The sequence below is a fragment of the Pteropus alecto genome, unplaced genomic scaffold (assembly GCF_000325575.1).
Source record: "Pteropus alecto unplaced genomic scaffold, ASM32557v1 scaffold72, whole genome shotgun sequence".
Taxonomy (NCBI): Eukaryota; Metazoa; Chordata; class Mammalia; order Chiroptera; family Pteropodidae; genus Pteropus; species Pteropus alecto.
Window position 1 is genome coordinate 21,499,987 of NW_006436811.1, and position 10,518 is coordinate 21,510,504.

At 31.2% G+C, this 10,518-nt stretch overlaps 1 protein-coding gene and 1 pseudogene across 1 annotated transcript in view; one reads left to right on the forward strand and one right to left on the reverse strand.

The window, feature by feature from the left end:
- The window catches only part of GPC6 (glypican 6), a 982,218-nt gene that overhangs the window by 460,914 nt on the left and 510,786 nt on the right, over positions 1-10,518 (forward strand). The window lies entirely within an intron of this gene.
- LOC112481510 lies at positions 6,181-6,299 on the reverse strand (annotated as a pseudogene).

The following is a 10,518-nucleotide window of genomic DNA, read 5'->3' on the forward strand; positions in this document are numbered from 1 at the left end:
GTGACTGATCCTATAGACTGGAAGGCCCATTGGTTGTAGCCTAGTTTGACCTTTGCACAATAATCAATGCTATTTCACATGGAATGATCATTGACAATGGGCAAAAAAAAAAAAAAAAAAGGCTTGGGTGGAATAATCAGGTAGATATTGAATTGGTTGGGAAAATGCTCTTAGGCTTGGTCAATAAATAGTGTAAGGACAAGTTTGTGGTTATTTAGAAGTTTCTCACACACACATACACACACACATATGGATTCATGAGAGAATATAAAACATGTTCAGAAACCTGAAGCAAAGTCAGCTTTGTTGGAGCATCTTTGTCTGAAGAGGACTGAGAACTCAAAGTGAGTTTTAACACAGTAGAAGCGTGATCAAACTTAATCAGGAAGGAATTGCAGAGTGATTAATGCTAAAAAATATCAAAGGAAAAAAAATCACCAAGTCACATAGATGTAAAATGTAAAAATAAGGCTGCTCTCTTTATATTACTATGAACTACTTGCCTTGACTCTTATACTGCATCTCTGCCCCAAACCATACTTCCTTTTGCAAGATTTCATGCACATCTGACCTGAACTTGGCACCAACATATATCAACAATATCATTTGATTACTCAGAATGTAAAGTCTTCTTACACATTCAGTGAAAGGCTGTTACTTTTAGGACTCAGTCACTGAAAGATATAACAAGTTATAAACAACAAGATGTAACAGTAAAACTCTGCATAAGCCTAAGTATGAAGGAAGGGTAGTTGGTCAACTCAAGAGAGAATAAAGGATACACAATTTTGACAGGACTATATTTAATTTTCTATTAAACTATCTTTTTGAGTAGGGATAAAACACAGCTACTAATATATTTAATCTACTTTTGTCACTAAATATATATTTTTTTGTCATTCTCAATAAAAATACTTCAAAAGACCTCATTGGGCCAGTATGATGAGAAGAATAATGTTCCTCTCTTATAGATTTTAAATTGTAATAATGACCATGGTTATTACTAACAAGCGTCTTAATTCTTGAAAAAGAACTAATAATAGCTGACAACTTTATCGTGTTTCCTGTATGCCAGACACTCATAATTACTCTGTGTATATCATGTAATCTTTACAACATCCTATGAGAAAGTTTCTATTATAATTTCCATTTTACAGATGGAGCACTAAGAGTAACTGGCATAGGCTTACATCTCAACTTTTGGTAAAACAAAGAGACTTTTGTTTGCCAGTAATTGTCGATGATAGATCTTTCCAATTATGTCATGCTATACATCCAATCTGATTCAGAAGCTGTTCTTTGGACATGCATATCCCCTTTTCTATAGGATTGCTTTAGATAATATCCTTCAGTACTGTTAGATTAGATTTCCCCTGTTCAGAGAAGGTAGACTATAGTTTGGTAGTTTCTGTGCCTCAGTAAAAAAATAACTTTAACCTCATCAATTTAATATTACCAAATAAATGAAAAAATATATAGTGATTGTTTCAAGAATTTTAAAAAGTAAACAACATCTTTAAAATAATCTAATTAGCATTCTCTAATTTTGCATAATGTCTGTGGAGAATGTAGTCCCAAATTTATTTTTAATATTATTTGTTTGAAATGTTTTTCAGCTATATTATTGAAATGAAAGAGCAAAACAACCCTGCTAAATATTTTATTTTAAATATTCAATTGATTATAATTGTTACATTTCAAAAGCTTTATTTCATTTGTAAAATCCAGTAAGAATAACTAATTATGATTGCTTTATAAATATCTTGAGAAAAAATAGTTTTGATATGATATTAAAAATAAACAAAAATTAGTAACCATGAAATTCTCTTTTAATGAAATAATATTTAGATTATTAAGAACTTTTACAATTAGAATATATATATATAAATTTAACTTCCTCACTTTATAAGTTTATTTTTAAAACTTTTTTAAAAAATGAACATTCTATACTACATTGCAAAATATGTAATTATAAGAATTAAAAATAATTATAAAAGTGATACACATTTGTATCATCAATAGCATGTAAAATTGTATAAAATTGTTAACATTCTTTAAATTTGAATATTTTACCTTCCATAGTAGTTTGCTAATGATATCGCAACAGTAACACAGTTAAGAAGTATTCTTAACTGAAACTGCTTTTGGTTTTCCTTTCTCATTTTCTTATTAGGAGGTAACTATAGACTTCTGTGTGGCAGAGGTAATTTTAAATAATGAGAAGACAGTGGACAGGAGAAATAAATATATGAAGACTTGTGTAAGAATTACACATTTCTCTTATAGGAATAGATTTTAGTCCTGGTCTTTTTCTTCGTATGTATGTGGTATTTATTCTTGATTTATTTCATTGGTTAATATTCTTTGATTTTTATTTCTAGGAAAGTGTTAAACAGATATATTATATTAAAAAAAAAACTCCATATGTTTTAACTCTTGATTTTGATTGCCATTAAGCATTTATTTAAAATGAAAATCTCTGAGTAATTGGACTTTACACTTAAGAATCACCATACAAGGTATTTATACTGTCATTGGTATTGTCGATCTGGACAGCCTTGATTTATCTTTTGAGTACGTTAGGTAAAATTTAAGCAAAATTAAAATCATTGACCATTTGCCAATAAAGTTTTTGTCACTTGTAGTGAATTAATGTTATTCTCAACTTTTCCTGTTCCTCTTTTGGAACTGGCTTCTGGGGCCCACTTAATTTGACACCTTTGGCACACTGAACCAAAACCTGGCTTGGGAAAATACAAAAGCTACATTGCAAATGATCTGCCAAGTGACCCATGAACAAAAGAGAGATTGGGTTGCCCTTTGAAATAAACCTATTTGAATTTTATTATCTCAAGAGCACCCTGTGTCTCTAATCTTGTGAAAGGTTAGCATTCTATCCATCAGAACAAGATTAGAGTGCTAGTTGATGTCTGCTCTCGATGATAACTGAATGCAGCAGTTGGAGCTGGAGGAAGGAGATGTATCACCATCTGCAGTTCTAAATGAGAGTGGAGAAGTGGGCGTGGAGGGAGTCATACTTACAGTAAAAGCCACAGACCTCTAGATCAGGGTATTTAAAACAAAATAAAACCAAAACAAAGGACAGCTCTTTGGGGGAAGCTGTGCAGAGCCCTTTAAATATGTCCCCCAAAAGCAGAGTTGTTTTAAGATTACCTTTGGTAGAGATTACCAATTTTTAATATGTAGATAGATACCTTCTTGAAAACCGTTGCTGATTGTTTTGGGGAAGTTTTTACGACACATATCCGAATAAAATAAGAATGATATCACTATATAACATACTGCTAATAAGAATAAACAAATATAAAAGTTCTAATAAAGTATAAAATAATAAAACCTGTGGTATAAATGAAAAATTTTTAAAAATACTCAACTGAATGTCTTCTTTTGGAGACTTTTACATATGATCCATATAGTTCAGAAGATGAAATATAAATAATTTAAAAGTTATTTGTAAACTTATACCCATGAATCAAAATAAGCACATTTCTTATAAATGATTTAATTTGATTTTAAAATTATGAAAAATAAGATGCGTGCATTCAGCACTACAGAATTTCATAAAAGATGTCAGCACTCAATAACTGACACTTTACAAAATAATTAAAAATGATTGTTTTTGTTTATTGAACTCCCAATGATTGATGTTATAAAAGTATAATAGTTATCATATTACATAAGATTAATGAAGTGAATATTTTTTTCTTTAATAATAATCTCATAACTGACTGACAAGGTAAATTTAATCAGTGTTAAGCAAATTAGATCAATGTTTAATTAATTCATTTGCATTTATATCTTACACAATAATACTATAAGTCTCATCATGTACTCATACAAGGATATCTATTGTTTATTCATCAAAAGTATATAATTACCCTTGAACTAAGACATTTATGATGCCAAGTGGGGCTGACGTTCATTTCACTTTGGTAGATTTAAGGAATAAAATGATTCTTAAGAAATGATGGGGTGAGACTGTGCCATCTCTAAGTCCTGTCCATTAAATTGATACATATGGTGACAGGTGATTGAAAGGTGCCTTAACTGTCTTTGCTTTTTTTGTTGTTGTAAAATGTTTGTACAAACATTCCTATAATTACACAGTTTATTATCTTGTGCTAATGTTCATCAAATCTCCACCAAAAGGTCTGTAGAGTAAATGACTTTAAGTTTATAGAATTCTTGATTTCTAAAGTTGATGTTCTTTTTTTGTTTCGTTTGAATTGACATCTATAATAAGGAACCATGGAATTTTATTGAATACTGATTACATCGATTTATCCTTTCTCTGCCTAGAAATAAATGGAAATTATCTATTTTAAAAAGCAGTCAATTGAATACTAAAGTGTAGATGTTATTATCAATGAATAATTACCTAACCTTACTGGCACCATTATTTTGCAGTCAGCATGCTGTGCCTTAGAGATTACTACTTATTTATTTTTTATTAAGTCTTTTTTACTTACCAGCATGAATCCACTAGATTTAGAATTGAGAGACTCACATTTTATCCCTGCTACTTTGTGTATATATTCCATGATTTTGAAAATTTTCTTGTGAATTTTCTGCTCTCTCGAATGCATCTTTTGGTCTTAGTTCTTGGATCTCCCTTTGTAGGTTTATTAGACAAAGTGGTTTTATTCTATATTTTAAAATAAGTATTTGTCTCTATCATCAAGCAGCATTTTTGTGTTTAAAAGGTCTTTTACATGTTAAAATAGTTATGTTTTCCAGCTATGAAAATAATTTATGGTCATTGTAAAACCTTTGAAAAATTAAACAATATACAGAGAAGAAAATATAAATAGACTATAATCTTCTGCTCATTTAAAACCACTTTTGTATATATAGATTTTATATTTCTCAGTGTGTATATTTATACTTTTTTTTGAGGAGGGGGAGAGTTGTCCTAGATATATACTTTTGTATCTGTTTTCTATGTTTTTTATCAAGTCTTACATTAGGGTAGACTGCCTGTGAATCTAATGATGTTTGTGTTTCAAGATCTACCACTTGAATAGACCTTTTCCTCAGCCTCTATACCTAATTTTGTACTTAAAATTTTTTATTATATTTGTTAAAGAGCGTCCTTGAAATTGTATAGGGTTCAATCCTCATAGAATCTGGTTTTGCATCTGTGGGTTCTATACCTGAAGGCCTGCTGCCTGGGTTCGTAATGCCAGCACCATCATCTCTTAGCTATGTATCTTGGAAATTATTTGGCTTTTATGTTCCTATTTCCCCAAATGTAAAATTCAGATGATAATGATAACTACCTCGTAGGGTTGTTGACAGATTAAATTACTTAACATATGAGAAGCCCTTGAAACGATAGCTAACACATAATTAGAGCTTACTGAGTATTATTCGCTTTTAAATATTCTTTAAAAACAGTCGTAAATACAACAATATTTTATAATGTGGATATTCCCTTTTTTATTTTTTTTTTAATTGTGCCTCTGTTTTTCTACTAGAAATAGTGGACTATCATTTACACAAGGTTTTTACCTTATCATTGCAATTGAACTATTTTGTTTATTAGTGTTCTTTTCTATGGAAGCATCCCGTGTTTCATTTTTTTTAAAAAATGACTTCAGTAATAAATATCAAAGAAATCAAAATTAATTTTTATAAAATGTATGTAGTTAAAAACAATTCAAAAATAAAATGTGAGATATAGACAAATGTGTGAATACATTATTATTTAAAACTCATGCTTATATAGACTTCTGCTTTCATTTAGACATCTGTTGAGCAAAGAAAACTTAACCAGGACTTACTTCCTTCCTTCCTTCCTTCCTTCCTTCCTTCCTTCCTTCCTTCCTTCCTTCCTTCCTTCCTTCCTTCATAAAAAATTTTGACAGTGCTCATAAAATTTGTTATAATGAAATTAGATTTTTTTAGATAGCAAAAACTGGCTGTGAAATCTTCATTAAATTTTAATCATAGATCAAAATACTGATCTTTTAAGCATTTAAAGCTCTGCTATGACTGTAAATGTGGAAATAAAAAACTTCCTTCCTTCTTTCCTTCCTTCCTTCCTTCCTTTCTTTCTTTTCTTATTTTTTAGGTGAGGCAACACTTGGTTGACCTCACAGATTGCAAGGACCTTGTCAGTTTACAATCCCTTATTTCTTTTTATTTATTTTTTTTTTACACATACAGCACCTGGTCTTTCTGGGTAATCTCCCATCCAAATACTGACCAGGCCCAACCCTGCTTAGCTTCAAAGATCAGACAGGATCGGGCTTGTTCAGAGTGGCATAGCCATAGACTTAACCAGAACTTTAAACATGGTTTCGGTATTGCAATTTTTTGATGGACTAGAAAGGATATAACTTAACAATTGAGTGTTAAGATATAATACTGTCATTAAAACTTTTATGTTTAACTATGCTTTTACAACTCAGCATTTACCAATACATTTAAATTCTTCCTTCCTTCCTTAAATGACACCTTAGACTAGGGTAGGCATCCCCTTTTCCTTAGGCATTAAGTTAGCTTGGCATTATCAAAGTCTGTTACTCCTTCTTCCCATGCTTCATCCTTTCTTCCGTCACCATGGGACAAGCTCACTTCCTTGTAATTAATGAAGGCAGAGAGTGACTTAGGTGATGGCAAAGGAATAAGAGATATAGAAGAAAGGAAAAGAGATAGCACACACATATCACCTGGAACACTGCTAGTGCTCTTTATATACTCTCAACACCTCTTTAATCAATGCAATGTTTTGTTCCCAAGACCAGAACAATAGTCGTCTACATAGAGAAAAAAATAAATAAATAAGAAAAGAAAGTAAAGGAAGAAGAGAATCGGAGCTTTCATGATGTATATTTTGGCTCCTCCCTCCATCATCATTTCTCCTTCCCCTGCCCAAATGACCACCATCATGCACTGGCAAAATGAAACTGTTGGAGAACTGTGAAGAGATATAGTGATTCAGGCTGTACAGATGCCTGAATCCCATTCTCAGAGATTATGATTTAATTATTCCGGTATGCAGCCTAGGTATCAAGATTTGTTTTAAGCCATTTTAATGGGCAGCCAAGGATGAGAGCCAGTGAATTCTATGAAGGAGGCAAGAGGAGGAAATCTGATTTGGTTGCTCCTCCTCCCTCTCCTCAAGAGCCTACACAATCTCTTGGTCCAGTAGCCCCAGGTCCTTGTCACTGACTTTTTGCCTATAAACTACCTCTGGACTCACGTCCCAGAGTTCTCCTTGGTGCTTTGGTGCTGGGAGGCTTTTTCCACCCCCTTGGCCCAACAATTCGTTGGGTTAAGAAGGAAAGGGAGCTGGACAAAGAAATGGCTTTGTAAACAGTAATACACTATCCCTGGTTGGAAACCTAATTGCTTTTTTCAGTTGAGGAAAATAAAAAGTTAGAAGTGATTTGAAGATCTATACTTTAGATGCTTAATGAGTTAAATAGGCAACCTGTGTTTTGGGTAATGTCATCCCTGAAAGAAAAGTGAAAGCAGGGTCCTGGGCGAGGCCCAAAGGACGTTGTCAGTAGACCAAAGTTAAGAAGCTGTGCAATGATGAAAGTGAACTCTGAAATATCTCAGCTTTTAATTTCACATGCATTGCTTATGTTGAGGTAGAAATACAATCTGCAGGCTCAAAACAGTTGTTTGTTTTGGGCAGCAACCATCAACAAGTTTCAAACTTAATTTATGATTCCTAGAATTAATAGTTTATAACACCTTGTGAACATAAATGGCCTAATCAGTCTTTCTTACTTTAAAAGATATCTTCGGGAGAAATAACCTACCCAGGAATAAAACATTTATCAATTTAATGTGTAAAAGATCACTAAGCATAGAAAAAGTTTAACCACGAGAAATGTGAATTCAAATCAACAATTTCTATAAACTACTTTATTGCTTCACATCTCCCTATATCAACCAATTACCTAGTGCGCTTTCCAGATCACTTTCCTTTTCATGGCTAAATTGCACACCTGATTCTGGAAAATCTTATAGCATTTAGTCTCTTCAGCTGACTTGACTTTAATAGTATTAGAAAAGGCTAGTCAATTAGTTTAAATATCTTGGGAAAAATATAAAATGGTGGTGTCCAATTGGGCTGAATAATGCATTTTAAAATGCATTATTATCTTTGGTTTTCTCATTTATTGGTTAAAAGTGTTTCCCAGAACTCTTATGTTTCCACTTATTTAGATGTAATTTATAAGAGTTTCCAACACACAATGAGAGTAACATAATAAAAATATCTTTTGGATTAATATAGTGAGCAATTTAGAACCGTGTATTATAGTACTGTAGTATTTTTAACAGCTAATGTATTTATTACTTTCTGAAAATAATTGTCCTAGATTTATGGTGAACATTGTATTTTGTTATAGAGCCTTGTAAGATGTTAAAAGCTACTTTAAGTTCTTATTTTCATTAATTATTATAAAGAGAAATTTTACAAAGGAAATTATAATAAAAATGTCTTCTTTTACCTAACTCGGTATAAAAGTAATGTGTTATTTTTTTCCCATACCTATATTGTCTATTTTATATGCCAGATTACTGTGGAGTTTTCTCCTTGTGAAATTCTCCAGAGACTAATTAAACCACAACCTTAGAAAAATTTAGGGGTGTCTACTTTAAAAATCACTAAAGTCACCAAATTTACTAAATCATGTAAGTGATTTAAAAATTTACTCTTGGATTTTAGTTACCTCTCAGGGTAATATAAAGAGATGAATGGGTTGCAGAGCTGTCAGAGTGAATTTTTATATATAAGATAAAAATAATGGAGGAAAGGAACTTTTGTTCTATTACTTAGAGATAGAGTAATAATTAAATGTCTTCCTGCCTACAAAAATTTAAAGGTGTAATACATTTTGTTAAATTAATTTATCTTCAGACATTTCATTTAAGATTTTGACTTTTTATGCCAGTGACTGGAAAGTTTTTCTGTAAAGGTCGGTATATTAAATAGTTTGGGCATTTTGTACCACATAAGGTCTCTGTAGCATAGTCTTCTTTGTCATTGTTAGCTTTTTGTTACTTTGATTTTGTTCTAACATTTAATTGTGTAGGTGAATATATTCATCTAGATAGATAGATAGATAGATAGATAGATAGATAGATAATAAACATATTGTAAAATGATATATACAATATGATATATATGTACATATATCACAAAATGAGGCACACTTATTAGCCATATATTTTTAGCATCCTTTTGTGTGCCAGTCACTATTCTATATACTGTAACTATAATACCATACTCTGCGACTGATTTTCTTCTAGTGGAATCCACCCCTTGGAGAAGGATATACCAGCCATAGGACTTGACTATGCTCCCCAGTCTCAGTTACATCAACTAATTAGTATTAGTGGAAAAAATAATCATACGTGAATTTTATTTTGGAAATAATTTATATTTAATTTTATAATGCATTTTGTATATTTAAGTGTTATTTTACCTAGTGTTTAGGAATTTATTATATTTCCCATTAATTATTCAAATCACAGTGTGGAAATTTGACTTAGGATAAACCACAAAGCCACCCCATTTTCCTGTTCTTTCTTGGAACCCATCCTTGTCTGTAATGGTTTGGAGCTCTGGGTTATGTACTGGTTCAGTGGTCTAGGGCAACTCGCTTAACATTTTTGAGCCTCTGTTTGCTCATTTGAAAACTATGCTAGTATGCAATTAACTTGAAATGCATGTAAATCTTATAATTCAGTATCTGTCACTGTGTATGCCACCCATAAACATCAGGCAATGTCTTAGGCGTTATCTCTAGTTATGGTCGAAATTACCATCGTTCATTGTATCAAATCCATTTGTCATCTTCATTTAAGGTCTAGTATCTTTACTGTCCTCCTAAAATGTAACAAAGGCAAATGAAAATACTGAAGATAATTCTGTTGTCATATTGACTACATTTTAAACCAGTTTGTATTGGGGTTGGGGCACTTACTTAAGGGATTGAAATTTGATTATGATAATCCATCAAACAGGGAAGATGTATATTACTACTATTAGACTACTTTGAATTATATAGATTTCTATTAACTCCTGGGATGAATTGACTGAGTAAACTATTATGCTTATCATCATGTAATAAACTTTATGAAAACATACACATATACATATAGAACAAGAAAAAGTATAAATTAAGAGATAAAGATCACAAATGAAGTTTTGCTTATTGCAACATTGTCTCAGAATAATTATAGATTCTTATTTTTCTCTTTTTGAATAAATCGTTACTTTGAAAATAATTTCATATAATTTCATCTGCATAATTTTTTAAAATGCATATTGTGGTTCTGGTTTTTAAACTAAAATGCAACTGATATTTAAGAAAAACTGCTAAAACAATATAGTAGGATTAGGATATCTTTTCATAGTAGTTCTTCCCTCTTTCTCTTATGTCATTTTTAGCCTGTATTATGAAGAAATAAAAGATGACATACTTTTGTTTATTAAAAAGAACAACAGCAAAACAAAGTTCTAAACTGAGT